We start from the raw sequence: 15,729 nt of genomic DNA, 5'->3' as shown, positions 1-15,729 counted from the left end.
TGAAATCCCATCTTTAAAAAAAAAAAAAAGCAGCAGCAGCAATAGGAATGCCATGCTATTTTTTTTCCCCTTTAACTGTGTGTTTGTGTTTAAGAAAAGAAAGGCAAAAGATTTAAAAAACGTAAACAGTGCGAGGGTATATATTTTAAAATGTTTCTCCTCTACTTTTGTTCCTCAGATCTAGTCCCTATCACCAGAGGTATCAAATGATGCTCCTTCTTGTACACTCTGAATTTAGAGATAATTCTAAGCATTTATAATATAGGCAGGGATGTGTTTATTTTTTAATTTTATTAAGACATGGCCAAATACACTAGACAGTTGTGTAGCAGAGGCTGGAGTGCAGTGGCACTATCATGGTTCACTGCAGCCTTCACCTCCCAGGGTCAAGTGAACCTTTTCCCTCAGCCTCCTCAGTAGCTGGGGCCACAGGTGCACAGCACCATGCTGAGCTAGTTTTTAATTTTTTTTGGAGACAGAGTTTTGCTCTGTCACCCAGGCTAGAGTGCAGCGGCACAATCTTGGTTCACTGCAACCTCTGCCTCCTGGGTTCAAGCAGTTCTCCTGCCTCAGCCTCCCAAGTCGCTGGGATTACAGGCATGAGCTAATTTTCTGTATTTTTAGTGGAGATGGGGTTTCATCCCATCTTGGCCTCATGTTGGCCAGGCTGGTCTTGAACTCAAGCAGTCCTCAAGCAATCCTCCTGCCTGGGCATCCCAAAGTGGTGGGATCACAGGCAGAAACCACTGTGCCCGGCCTGCAGGTTATTTTTTAAAAATTACACATACAGGCCGGGCGCGGTGGCTCAAGCCTGTAATCCCAGCACTTTGGGAGGCCGAGGCGGGTGGATCACGAGGTCGAGAGATCGAGACCATCCTGGTCAACATGGTGAAACCCCGTCTCTACTAAAAATACTAAAAATTAGCTGGGCATGGTGGTGCGTGCCTGTAATCCCAGCTACTCAGGAGGCTGAGGCAGGAGAATTGCCTGAACCCAGGAGGCGGAGGTTGCAGTGAGCCGAGATCGCGCCATTGCACTCCAGCCTGGGTAACAAGAGCAAAACTCCGTCTCAAAAAAAAAAAAAAAGAAAATTACACATACAGTTAGCAATACGAAAAATGGTCTGAATCATCAATTGTTAGGTAAGTTATGGAAGTGATCCTTCTTGATCACTTATAATCAGAGGCCCAAGTCATGGGAGTCTCTGGTATGGAAGTATCCTGTGTTAGTTTGCTAAGGCTGCCTTAACAAATCACCATGAATTGGGTGATTTAAAACCACTGAAATGCATTCTCTCATGGCTCTGGAGGCCAGACGTGTGAAATGAAGGTGTTGGCAGGGGCTTGCTCTTTCTGAAGCCTGGCAGGATTCTTCCTTGCCTCTTTCAGCTTCTGGTGGCAGCAAAACTCCAATGACTGCCTCCACCTTCACACAAACTTCTCTTTATGTGTCTCTGTGTTTCAAATCTCCCTCTCTTCTTATAAGGGTACGAGTCATTGGATTTGGGGCTCACTCAAAATCCAACATCATTTCATCTGTGTGCAAATAGAAACCCGTCTTTGTCACTTCTAGAAAGCCTGTTAAAGTTACCCCTTCCCAGCTACCCTGCCATGAGGAAATGCCTTATTCCAAGCCCCAGCCACTCTGCCATCCTCCTTAGGGTTCACTTAAGTCAATCCTCTGTGCTGGGCCTGCGGCACAAAAGCTTCTTTACTTTTCATTGCAGTAAGAAGAATACTAAGGACCATTCAGACTTTTAGACGCAACCAACATACAACAAATTTAGCACATACAACACAATGAGCAATTAAGCTGGGAGTGGAGGAGACTCTGTTGTAACATTTCCTTCTGCCCTCCACAGAAGGAATATACAGAGAAGTCTCTACTCCACCCAGCCTTCATTTACTGACTTGGGATGCCATTTTGATTTCAGTTTTTATCCCTAAGGCATCCTAAGGGCCTTTGGAATCACTGTGAAATTTGGAAAGAAATACTGGGTGTTACACCTGGTATTTATCTGTTCATTCTTAAGTAGCAGGCAGGCACTACAGTAAGATGTTGGGTGGGGAGGAGCCAATTTCCACCCCTGAGAACTCCACACACTGCAGTGGTGGATGACAGACATGCAAACAGACAAACGGGACAGGAGGTGGGAGTCTAAGAAGGGATATCCGAAAGCAGTATTGTGGGTTACCCCTGCTTCTGGAGTATGACTATTACTAGAAGGGTGCACTTTTCCTAGGCAACGCTGTTGCTCTCTGTTTTGAAGCTAATCACACCTTTTGATAAAGTCCCGGATGAACTAACAGAATTCTTAAAGGTAATTAGACCTACTAGTTTTGAACATCCTCAAAAATAAATAATTGTAATCAATTCAATGTAGAAGTTACAACAAAAAAAGCTAAAATAAGAAAAACACAGAAACTGACTCAGAATGGTTTCTGAAATAAGGAAACCTATTAACTCATATAAGAAGTCCAGGCCGGGCGCGGTGGCTCAAGCTTGTAATCCCAGCACTTTGGGAGGCCAAGGTGGGTGGATCACGAGGTCGAGAGACCGAGACCATCCTGGTCAACATGGTGAAACCCCGTCTCTACTAAAAATACAAAAAATTAGCTGGGCATGGTGGTATGTGCCTGTAATCCCAGCTACTCAGGAGGCTGAGGCAGGAGAATCGCCTGAACCCAGGAGGCGGAGGTTGCGGTGAGCCGAGATCGCGCCATTGCACTCCAGCCTGGGTAACAAGAGCAAAACTCCGTCTCAAAAAAAAAAAAAAAGAAGTCCAGAGATTGACAGGCTCAACAATATCATCCATCATCCCCAGTTTTCCTGCCCCTCTTTGCTGTTGTCCATAGGATTCATCTGAAGGCTGGTCCCCTTTGTCTTCCTATCATGACCCATAAAAATTTTGGCTGCATAAGTCCTTGTCTGTATCCACTAGATGAGAGAGCAGGTAAACATCCTGGTGGACGAATTTGGTTCATATACTGGCCCCTGGATCCTTAACTCTCACCAAAGGGAATGCCATGTGCTGTTTTGTTCAAATATAGATGACTGAACGCTGGCAAAAGGGGGAAGAAGGAATTACTGAAATTAGGCCAATAGGAGCCCACACCTTGAGTGGGAATCATGATATAGCCTTCTTCCCCTGAATCTCCTGGGCTGCTGAAGACTCATGTGGAAGTGCTGGATGCATGAATGAAGCTGCGGTTCTGTTAGGAAGGAGGGAAAGGAGAACCATAAAGGACAATTGTAAACCCTGATCTATAATAATGAGGAAGGGCTTGCAGAAAAGATCAGTGAGGGCTGGTGAAGAGCCCAGGAGGGACCCTGCAGCCTGGGCCTCAGACACATTCTCCCACATGGTGTATCATAAGGGGCACTCAACACTCCGTGGTTAGAACCGATGGGAACAGGGTGCTTAGGCTGGCTGCAGGAGTTTCCAGGGGGCACTGAGAAGTGGCAGGGGGAGGTGGGGTTAAATGAAGAAGCACACTATCTTGCTATAGTTGTAGGAAACAGTCTGGCAGGGAAGCAAATTAGAAAAAAAATGACCTGTGACTTGTGAACAGTCTCACAGTTGTTGATTATTGCTGACTAGGGAACACAACAGAAAAGGTATCACACATATACAACACACACCCACAGCCTTGTGTTATAAGGAACCAAGAAGAATTTTTGTCAGCGGACAACACCAGTTTAGCTTCTCCTTGATCGAAACCTCCTACCCATTGCTCTTCTGGGAATGCTCATCTCATGTCTGGTTCTGCCCTTACTAGTTGTACGTTATTGGAAAGCTGTTTAACTTCTCTCTACTTCTGTTTGCTCTTATGTAAAAATAGAATAAAAGTAATACCTACACTCATAGAGTTGTTGTGAGGGTTAAATAAGTTAAAACACGTAAAGCAGTTAGAAAGGTACCTAGAACTTAGTAAGCACAAAGTGATGACAATGGTGATTGGCTGGGCATGGTGGCTCGCATCTGTAATCTCGGCATTTTGGGAGGCAGAGGTGGGAGGATCACTTGAGCCCAGGAGTTGGGAGATCAACCTGGCAAGCATGGTGAAATCCTCTGTCCCTGCCCCCGCCACCAAAAAAAGAAGGAAAAGGATGATGATGGTTAAAAGGAGAGAAATACAAAAGGAATTCTGTGTAAAAGGAGAGAAGCAAGAAAAAGATAAAACAAATGGACAAAATAGAGTAATACTGCAAGTGAGCTATGGAAATTTTGAACAAACCTAAATCTGTGTGTAGCCATCGAAAAGTGACTCCTGTATACCTCCCGTTTTCTTCCTTTTGAATAGGAATGCCTCTAGCTGCTATCCTTCTCCTGTCCCACCATTATACACTGGGTGTGCAGGGCAGGAAACTTGTATCATTAGTTTTGCAGGTCCACAGATGAAGAGGAATTGCTCCAGGAGCTAGACTTAGTGAGTTACACCCCAGGAGCCTCATCCACACACCTGGGCCTGATTTAGATGATGACCTTTCGGCCTTCAAAGTGATGTTGTAATGAAATGAGACTTTTGGAGGACTTGAGATGGGGTAGATGTATTTTGCACATGGGAAGAAGATGGATCATTGGGGGCCCGAGTGTAGACTGGCAGACAGGCTACACAGCTCCCAATAAGCCCCACTGATATGGTTAGGATCTGTGTTCCCACCCAAATCTCATCTTGAATTTTAATCCACTGGTGTCAAGGGAAAGTCCTGGTGGAAGGTGATTGGATCATGGGAACTGTGAGTCAATTAAACCTCTTTCCTTTGTAAATTACCCAGTCTCAGCAAAGTTTTTCATAGCAGTGTGAAAATAGATGGATATACTCACCTCCTAGCATTCTCACCTTGTATAATCTTCTCCCCTTGAGTGGGAGCAGAACTTGTGACTTGCTTCTACCAATAGAATATGGTATAGGAGATGGGATGTCACTTTTGTGTGATTACTTTAGGTAAGATGGTAACTTCCAACTTGCCAGTAGACTCAATTGATTTCACTCCTGCTGGCTTTGATGAAATAAGCTGCCAATGTGGCAAGAAACTTAGGGTGCCCCCTGAGAGAAGGCAAGGAAGAAGCTGAGCCCCTCCACCTGACGAGCAGCAATGAATGGAATCCTGCCAACAGCCATGTGAACTGAAAGGCAAGGCTCCAGTTGAGCCTTCAATGAAGCCCCAGGATTGGGTGACACTGTCATTGCAGTTTTGTGAAGGAATTTAAAACAGAGGATCCTGCTAACCTGTGCCTGAATTCCTGGCCCCATAAATGGGGTTGAATCTACTGGAGAACCAGCTGGAAAAATATATCAGTAGAGCCCTACTCATCTCACCACTATAATAAATTCTGGCTAGATCACAGATATAAATGCTGAACACAAAATCATCTTTAAGTAGAACTTATTGGGAAATTTTTTCATAATTTCAAGGGAAATACTATCTATCTAAAGGACAAACTTTCTAGAGGCCAAAAATGAAAAGGTAAATTCAACAACATGAAACCAAAAAGAAGTCTGTATAAAACAAACACTAAGTATGGAAGAAAAAACAAACTGGGAAAAAAACCTTCCTACATGTACATTGACAAAACACGATTTTCCCTGATATGTAGAGTTCAACAAGTCAGAACAAACAGCAATGTGACAGAAAGCAGGCGGAGAACATGGTTCACAGAGCAGAACACGTAAGTGGCTCTCAAATATAGGCAAAGATGCTCAACATTTGATAAAGATGAAACCAAATTAAAATTATGATAAGGTAACTTGTTTTAACCTATCAACTGGGATAAGTAAAACAAAGTAGGAATATTCTGTGCTAAGGGATGGGGAAACAGGCCCTCTCTTTTTCTTCTTTTTTTTGAAGCACAGTTTCACTGTCATCCAGGCTGGAGTGCAGTGGTGCAGTCTTGGCTTACTGCATCCTCCACCTCCCAGGATGAAGTGATTCTCCTGCCTCAGCCTCCAGAGTAGCTGGGACTACAGGTATGTGCCATCACACCCAACTAATTTTTTGTTGTTGTTGTATTATCAGTAGAGATGGGGTTTTGCTATGTTGATCAGGCTGGACTTGAACCTGACCTCAGGCGATCCCCTCCACCTCAGCCTCCCAAAGTACTGGGATTACAGGTGTGAGCCACCACACTAGGCCAGAAATAGGTACTCTCATACCTGTGAGTATAAATTGGTACAATCTCTATGGAGGTCAATTTGACAAAATATCTATCGAAATATCCAAATTTGACATAGAAATCCCACCTCTATAAATTTTACCTACACATGATATCTTTTAAAAGATTGTCACTGAAGTACAGACTGTAATAGGAAAAGATGGGAAATAACCAACATGTATATGAACAGGGTGTTGTTTAAATACATAGTGAAAATGAACAAATAAACGAGACAGTTTTGTTTGTACTGACATGGTTTAGAAAAACAAAGAGGAGAATATTGTGTAATGCTATTTCTACAAAAATGATTACATATACCAGACATGCTTATACATGCAAAGAATATTTCAGGAAAAATACACAAGCAACTTGCTTCCAGGAGGAACTAGGTGGCTGGGAAAAACAGAAGTTAGACAGTTATTCTTTTATAGTTTTTTGAATATTTTGGGTGAATATTATGAATATATCCTCTATTCACAATTGTTAACACAAAAATGAAAAGGAAGTAATGTTTTGACACCCAGAGGCTCTCTCCAGGACTTAAAAGGGAGGCGTGCTTTTTAGGCAAGAAACAGCCAGTGAATGCCCCTCTGTGGGTCCAAAAGGAGAGAATGCCCACTGCATTTCTAAAGTACATCTTAAAATAGTGTGTTGCAAAGCTCAGTGGGCTCAGCCCTTTATGATTGTTGGTTAGAAGGCTGTCAGAGATCATTTTCCAAATGCCAACTTACAATCCTCTATCATCCAGAAGTTTTTATCCCTGTGGGAATTTTTAGAATTTAGAGAATGCGGCTAGTAGGGCTGACAGCCCCATGCAAAGCAGGTGGGGAAGCCTCAGAGGAGTGGTCCCCACGCAGCTCTATTCTCACTATTTTCCTTCTTTGTTCCAGCCAGTGCTACTGCTTCTTTCCTGAGACCAGCCTTTGACATAACTCTGCAGCTTAGGCCACTGACCTTTCCTTCCCGCTTCCCTCTCTTACTTAAGTCTGGAACAGCTCTTGCTGGCATCTCTGCAGCTGTGACTCACCGCAAATGCTTTGCATTCCGGGATGTTCTTCAGGGTTTTGGGTCTCCCCTGTGGCTCAAAGAGCCAGGCGACTTGAAAGGGAGGAGAAAGAAGCCCTGTAGCTGCCAAAACGTTGCAGATTTGAGGCGGAAAACTGAAAAGGTTTTGTGCCGGAAGGACCCCAGCCAGCCCCTCCCTCCCTTGGGCCTGCTTGTAACTGGAGCACAGCTAGGGGATGCCTCCGTGGAGGCTGAGTCAGCTGGGGGTTGTTCGAGCCCCAGGAGACTCCATTCATAGACCCAGAAGCACCACACCCCATCTGGAGACCATCTGCATCTGTCCATGAAGTACTGGGTTAAAGCCACTCTGGAAAGCAGAAATGGGTGTGTCATCTAGAAGTATTGTTTCTCTCAAGTGTTAGTTTACCTTTAAGTCACTGGAATGATTTTGTCAGTTTGCTCCACCTCCTCACCGTCGTCAGCGTCTTCAGCTGTGTACAATTTATGTTTATAGTCAGGTCAATCCACATCTACTCTTAAAACAGCTGTGTTCTTCCCTGACCCTTAAAGCGATGAGACCCTATGTTGAAGGTGGTTAATTCAATGAAGATGGGGGAGGGTAGGCTGTGCCGGCTCACCTTCACTTCGCTCCTGATCCTCTATGAAGACTACAATGGGGCATAATTTAAAAAACCCTATAAATAAACTTTATCGATGTAAACTTACATATAATAAAACACGCCCGGATTGGCTCCGGTTGCAAAGCTGAGTGTCTTGAGAGGTCAGATTGCCGTCAGACATGGCCCCTGGACGTGAACATGGACATAGTAAAATGGAATTTCCAGATTATAAACAATGGAAGATAGAAGGGACACGATTAGAAACTGTCCGGAAGAAACTGGCTGCACGCAGGCTAAGGGATCTAGGAGGCTGTACGGAAGCTTGGAGATACATGGGTGGCTTTGCAAACAATGGTTCCTTTCTTGGTGCATTACTAGAAGGATTCAAATGGGGATTTGCTGCATTTGCGGTAGCTGTAGAAGCTGAATATCACTTGAAGTCCCTGCATAAAGAAAAGAAGCATCACTGAAGATAATACTTGGAAGTATCATAGTGGTTTCTTAACTCTCCCAAATAAAATTTCTTCACTGTAGTCTACTCGTCTGGCTTGTAGGAAGATTTAATAAAGTAAATTAATATATATGCCAAAAAAAAGCCTACCCATTTTTGGTGTATAATTTGATGAGTTTTAGCAAACATATGTACCCATGTAAGGCATAATTTGAAGCTAATGGCTTAATAGATATGAAAACAATGAAATAAATGTCCATGGCGGGGGTCAACAATATTTCGTATTCACCTGCATTTCTCTAACCCCATGGATACAACATCATCACGTTAAGGCTCTTTGCTATCAAACAATATTCAATATAGTTTTACTTGGATTTCATAGAAGAAAACAGCTTGGACTAAATAGAAAACAAAATTTGAAGTGAAAAAAAATACTAGGTTTATTTTTTTTAACTTTTATTTTACTTTGAGTTCTGGGATACATGTGCAGAATGTGCAGGTTTGTTACACAGGCTAGATTTCAAGTAAAAATTTTTTCTGTATAATATTAGCTCTTAAAATTTCTTTGTAAAATTAAGAAATTTTGCAAGTAATGGTGCTTTTATTTTGTGAACCACACATTTCAATTTTATACATTGATTGACCTCTACAAAAAATGAGATTATACCTCCCCTCTCCTCATGTTCCCCTCTCAACTGCCATAGAATTTTTTATTTTGATAAGTTTATAACACTAACATTGTCTTCAGTGATAGTTCAACAGCTTTGGATTGATCTATATTTAAATTGATTTGGTGTTCACCAAAACCTTTTATTTATTTATTTATTTATTTATTTATTTATTTATGAGATAGAGTCTTGCTCTGTTGCCCAGGCTGGAGTGCAGTGGCGCAATCTCAGCTCACTGCAACCTCTGCTCCCCGGGTCCAAGTGATTCTCCTGCCTCAGCCTCCCAAGTAGCTGGGATTATAGGCATCTGCCACCAAGCCTGGTTTATTTTTGTAGTTTTAGTAGAGATGGGGTTTCACTATCTTGTCCAGGCTGGTCTTGAATTCCTGACCTTGTGATCCACCTGCCTTGGCCTCCCAAAGTGCTGGGCTTACATGCATGAGCCACCACACCTGGCCCACCAAAACTTTTTATGAGGCTTCTGCTCCTTTATTTTTTTTCCTCGAAGTCTTCCTTTAATTGCCAAGATATCAAGTAGTTTTTCTGAGACAGGCTCATGGCTACTGTGTTTCCTGATTTTTTTCTTGTTTAGGAAAACCCACTTTTCCAAGTGCCAGAATTTATTTGGCTAAGATCCTTGGGTTACACTCCATTAGCCATTGCTCCACTGTCTTCTGCCATTAAGTTCTGAGGTCAGCCTGTCCCTGCATATAATCTGTTATTTGTCTGAATGCCTGAAGAATTCTTTATTTTTGAATTTCAATAGATAGGTCATGATATGTCTCAGTATTGGATGTTCCGTGTTGAAGTGTTTTGAAACACAACGTGTTCTTTAATTCTGCAGATATATTTTTCTTTGTTTCAGGGATTTTCTTTTGAATATTTTTGTGTTCAATTTGTTGGGCTTTTTACTTCAGAGACACAATTTGTTATTATATCATCTCCATCTAGTTCTCACAAGTGTCTATTGTAGGGGAGGAAAAATAGTTTTCTCTACCTTTCATAGTTCTTGGTGAGATTCTCGGAATGAAAGACAGATTAACAAGAGAAAAACAGAAGTTAACATTTATACCTCAGTTATTCATGGGAGATACACAGAGAAATGAGTAAATCTCAAGAAGTGGCTTTGAATTCAGCCTTATTATATACTATAGTCCACTGAAACAAACAGGTGTGGGGAAGGCCAGTTATGGAGAGGTAGCCAGGGAAAGCATGGGTAAACTAGGGTAAGGCTTGTTATGTGGATTGAAGTTGGTGCCTTCTCCATCAACAAGAGTCTCTTGTGATTCAGAGTTATCCTCTTCCTGGTACAGAGAGAAGACAACCTTACAAATGAAGATTTCCTTTATATTTTCTTTATGAAATGGTAATTTGTTTTCAGAGCTAGTCCTTTGCTGTTGCTCGAAATAGTCCTTGTGCCAAAAAGGCATATTTTGGGATGGCATATTCTGGTCTCCTACAGCCGTATTTCAGATGTTATATTCTGGTCTCCTATACCACTTTATTTATTTGAGACAGGGTTTCGCTTTGTCACCTAGGCTGGAGTGCAATGGTGCAATCTTGGCTCACTGCAGCCTTGACCTCCCAGGCTCCAGTGATCCTCCCTCCTCAGCCTCCCAAAGAGCTGGGACTATATGCGCACACCACCATGCCTGGCTAATTTTTGTATTTTTTTTTTTTTTTGTAGAGATGTGGCTTTGCCATATTGCCCAGACTAGTCTCGAACCCCTGGGCTCAAGTGATCCTTCTGCTTCAGCCTCCACGTAGGTGGGACCACGCCTACCATGCCCAGCTAATTTTTTTTTAATTTTTGTAGAGACAGGGTCTTGCTATGTAGCTCAGGCTTGTCTGAAACTCCTGGTCTTAAGTGGTCCTCTTTCCTCGGCCTCCCAAAGTGCCAGGATTATAGGTGTGAGTCACCTCACCTGGCCTTTTTTTTTTTTTTTTTGAGACATGGTCTCACTTTGTCACCAGGCTGAAGTGCAGTATTGCAATCATAGCTCATGGCAGCCTTTATCTCCCAGCCTCAAGTGATTCTCCCACCTCAGCCTCCCAGGTAGCTGAGACCACACGGCCAGCTAATTGTTTTATTTTTTTTTGTAGAGATGTTTTATTTTTATTTTTCTCCCTGTGTTGTTCAGGCTGGTCTCGAATTCCTTCCTGGACTCAAAGCAATCCTCCCACCTCAGCCTCCCGGAGTGTTGGGATTACAGTCACGAACCACCATGCCCAGCCAATATGCAGCCTTGGGTAGACTATATGGGCTCTGCTTTCCTGAAATTTAGTTTTGTTTCACCCAGCTGGGGGTTATATCCTATTCTTAGGTTGGAATGGATGAGTGGGGAAAAGGCATCCTCTTAAGTTAAGGAGTATTCAGTAAGTAAGTTAAGGACATGTCACCCTAAACACATATGCTGCTTTGGCATATTATTTGGAGCTGAAGGCACTTGAAAAACAGCAGAGGCAGGAAGGGCTCTCTGATCTACCCTTTTCTATGTAAGAATAGGTCATAAAATTCCCCATAAGAAAAGAGCCCTCCCTGTACAAGAGAAAAACATCCTTAATACCAGAGACCGGGAATCAGCACCGAAATGGATCCGTATAAACTTACTAAAGCAATCTGCTAGTTTTATCTCCCTCTTCATAAATCTCCTGATCACTTCCCCACAATTTACTGTCCCTACCACAAACCCCTTTGTCTGATCATCACTTTAGGAACTTATCATTGCTTTGACTAGAAGGTATAAAAGCTTTCTACTCTGTTCACTTCTTTGGGTCTTTGTTCTCTCGCGAAGGGCTCCATGTGCATGTAAAAATTTAATAAAACTTGTGTACTTTTATCCTATTACAGGGTCTTGTCAGTTTAATTCTTAGGACTATCGGAGACCCTAGAGCAGGCGTCCCCAAACTAGTTACACAGGGGGCCAGTTCACTGTCCCTCAGACCGTTGGAGGGCCACCACATACTGTGCTCCTCTCACTGACCACCAACGAAAGAGGTGCCCCTTCCTGAAGTGCGGCGGGGGGGCCGGATAAATGGCCTCAGTGGGCCACATGCCCTAGAGTGTAGAGGAGAATTTTTTCCTCCCCATCAGTTCTGGTGATGAGGAGGGAATTTCACTGCGTGCCTTGGCTACTGGAGCTAGAAGATCTTGAGACCTTTGACAAAAGCCAGCAGAGGGCAGAAATTTTTACCACTTCTGTGTCCTAGATCTCTGCCTTCAGGGTCTGGTTGAAGCAAGACTGATGAGTCTCTTGTCTTTTTTTTCTTTCTACACTTAGATTAGCAGGAGAAAATATTTATGTGAAGTCATTCTTTGAGTATGGCAACTTTGGCATTTTCTGTTTCAAGTATTCTTGTTTTCTGTTTGGTCCCATTCTTCCCAGAGTTGGTCATTGTTTTCCATTGTCTTTACTTTTTGTGTCATATGCTACAAGGGGGAATCCAGGACTGGGGCCGATATTCCTGTGCTAGAGCAGGCATCGTGGATGGCTGAGTGTACACTTCTCACCAGACTGGTCAAGGAAAAACAAGATGGGGTTTTTCTTTTACTTGTTTTATGTCCTGAAAGCTTGGCTTTGTGACCAGTGAGAATATTCTCTCTGGGCTCCACTAGCTCATGGGAGTAAGTGTTGGCTTGCCTTGTGTCAGGTGGCCAGCCTACAGTCTGGGAGGCTGACACATGTGATGACGGGTAGCATTCTCTTTGAGCATGCCAGCTTCCAGGGGAGGTCCCAGTCCATAAGGGCCTTTGCTGTCTCAATCTTCTTTGTCTTATTAGTACCGGGAATATCCCATCCTAGGGTTGCCCACTTGGTGCGACTGATTAGTGGGTCTGTGCCTGGAGGTGTCTCACGTCTTGTGAGAGATCAGAGTCACAGTTTCCATAAACATGATTCTCATGGATGGTGACAGCAAAGGTCTTTGCTTTCCTAGGCCACCTCTGGGCGTGAACTTATTCAGATCATGTGGGTGCATCATCTTCACTCACTGTAGGGATGCCTCTTGCATCCATGGTAAAGATTTATTCTAAGTCTGGAAAGTTATTTCCCAGTCTTTCCATGAAAAGGCTTATTGGTTTGAATTGCTATTGGAATAAACACATTCTTGGAGATCCTATTTGTCAATGACCAGATGATGGATCCTTTGAACTGGAAAAACTTCCCTATTTGAAAAAATTTTCTCATCCAAAAAAACTGTCCTATTGGTACCTATGGGAAGACCACATTGTAAAGGGACATAGAGGAGTGTAACAGCTAGCTTTAGGGAAGAACAGATTAGAACAAAAGTTAAAGTCCATACCCACTACAAATCCTACTTCTCCATCCACCTATACTTGCCTTGACCCCCAAATCCCTGTCCCTGCCCCTCCAGAAGATCTTTGGGATCTCTAGCCCCTGGCTTGAATCCCACTCCTCAAAATATGGCCCCATCTTCTCAGCAAAATCCTTTAACTCTTAAAACTTCCACCTTTTTAGAAAATCCCTTAAACATTCAGCTGCCTGCTTTAACTTTCCTTTCCTGGGAAGATTTACAGAGCACACTCTGGCCTGATCTCCAGGCCTGGGGTATAGAGGTTGTCATGTAAATGCTGAGAGCCAGGAAGTAAGTCTGGCCCGGGCTCCAAGAAGGCTTCTCCTACTTCCCAGGGCTCTGCAATCAAACTCCATCAACTCCGGACCTTCCTGTGCCATGCCTACCTGTGAATGTTATACTGGATCCCCACCACAAAGAATTTATGTCTCCAGGCAGCAGTAGACTCTTTATTAAAAAAAATATTTTTGAGACAGAGTTTCACTCTTGTTGCCCAAGCTGGAGTGCAGTGGTAAAATCTCAGCTCACTGCAACCTCCGCTTCCCGGGTTCAAGTGATTCTCCTGCCTCAGCCTTCCGAGTAGCTGGGATTATAGGCGCGTGCCACCACATCCAGCTAATTTTGTATTTTTAGTAGAGATAGGGTTTCACCATGTTGGCCAGGCTGGTCTTGAACTCCTGACCTCAGGTGATCTGCCCACCTTGGGCTCCCAAAGTTCTGGGATTATAGGCATGAGCCACCGTGCCTGGCCTAAATATTTCTTTATGAGTACAAATGTATGGGACAGTGTGAAATTTTGTTATACATGTTTTATGCATGGTGATCAAGTCAGTATTTAGGGTGTCCATCCCCTGAGTACAATACATTTTTGCTAAATATACTCACCCTACTCTGCTATCAAACCTTTAATTTCCTCCTTCTAATTGTGTGTTTGTACTCTTAACCCACTTCTCTTCATCATCCCTCTTCCTCCCACTCACCCTTGCCAGTCTCTGTTATTTATCTTTTCACACTCTAGCTTCATGTGATCAAATTTTTTAGCCCCAAAATATGAGAACATGCAATACTTGTCTTTTTGTGCCTGGCTTATCTCACTTAACATGATGACCTCCAGATCCACCCATGTGGCAGTAAATGACAGGATTCAATTTTTTTTTTTTGAGACCGAGTTTTGCTCTTGTTACCCAGGCTGGAGTGCAATGGCGCGATCTCGGCTCACCGCAACCTCCGCCTCCTGGGCTCAGGCAATTCTCCTGCCTCAGCCTCCTGAGTAGCTGGGATTACAGGCACGCGCCACCATGCCCAGCTAATTTTTTGTATTTTTAGTAGAGACGGGGTTTCACCATGTTGACCAGGATGGTCTCGATCTATTGACCTCGTGATCCACCCGCCTCGGCCTCCCAAAGTGCTGGGATTATAGGTTTGAGCCACCGCGCATGGGGGATTCCATTTTTTTATGGCTGTGTAGTACTCGACTTGTGTATACATAACACATTTTCTTTATCCATTCATCTGTTGATGGACACTTAGGTTGATGCCGTACAACAGCAGATCTTTTACATTTTTTTTTGTTTTTTGTTTTTTTGAGATGAAGTTTTGCTCTTGTGGCCCAGGCTGGAGTGCAATCAGCTCACCACAACCTCTGCCTCCCAGGTTCAAGCAATTCTCCAGCCTTAGCCTCCCAAGTAGCTGGGAACACAGGCATGCTCCACCATGCCCAGCTAATTTTTTTTTTTTTTTTTAAGTAGAGATCGGGTTTCTCCATGTTGGTCAGGCTAGTCTCTAACTCCCAACCTCAGGTGATCCACCCATCTCCCAAAGTGCTGGGATTACAGGCATGAGCCACCGTGTCCAGCAGGTATTTTAAATTACAAAGCCCTTTTGTCTCCACTTTCAGAAGATTCTACCACATTTAAAGAGGAGTTAGAAGGATTGGCAGCCATTCATAATCCCACTCACAGGAGCCTCAACTGGCTACTAAGATGTCTTTTTCCCACCTGTGATTATACTGTAGTTACTAGACAGGCCAGACGGACTCTAGGGGAACCAACTCTTCCCCACCCCATTCCACCCAGGAAATAGGAAGCTGGAACTACTTCTAGACCCTACTGCAAGTGACCGAGAAATGGCTCAGCTAGAGGCCAATATTCAATGCCTAATGGAGGTGATGAAAGAGGCCTTTCTCCCTAAGGTGAATTGGTCTCAGGTTGAAGCACGTACTCAAAGGAAGGAGTATCTCCTAAGGGCTTTACAGAATACTTCATTCAAACTTTTAAAAGCCACATTGCATTCAGCCAGGAAGCCTCAGAACATAGAAATCTTTTAATTTTTGGCTCGGTTGGACTGTATAAAGAGGGAAATTCAAAATTGTGTGACGTGGCTGCCTGGCTGAGTCAGTCTCTGAGTGTTTTTATAGAAGCAGCTATGCAATCCTTTGAAAACAGCTTGCAGAAAATAAGAGGAAAGAAGTTAAAACCAACAGCTCTGCCTCCCAAATCAAGTATTTACAGAAAT

At 43.4% G+C, this 15,729-nt stretch overlaps 1 protein-coding gene and 1 pseudogene across 1 annotated transcript in view; one reads left to right on the top strand and one right to left on the bottom strand.

Moving 5' to 3' along the window:
- DDHD1 (DDHD domain containing 1) overlaps positions 1-15,729 on the bottom strand; it is a 197,430-nt gene that overhangs the window by 46,211 nt on the left and 135,490 nt on the right. The window contains exon 17 of the transcript XR_012516317.1: positions 7,590-8,225. The gene's annotated coding sequence lies outside the window, so the exon portion shown is untranslated. The remainder of the gene's footprint in view (positions 1-7,589; positions 8,226-15,729) is intronic.
- LOC104651768 (NADH dehydrogenase [ubiquinone] 1 beta subcomplex subunit 3 pseudogene) lies at positions 7,962-8,252 on the top strand (annotated as a pseudogene).

This window comes from Saimiri boliviensis, chromosome 2 (assembly GCF_048565385.1).
Source record: "Saimiri boliviensis isolate mSaiBol1 chromosome 2, mSaiBol1.pri, whole genome shotgun sequence".
In the NCBI taxonomy this organism is placed as follows: domain Eukaryota; kingdom Metazoa; phylum Chordata; class Mammalia; order Primates; family Cebidae; genus Saimiri; species Saimiri boliviensis.
Note: the sequence above shows the minus strand (reverse complement) of the source record. Positions and strands in the feature narration are given on the sequence as shown.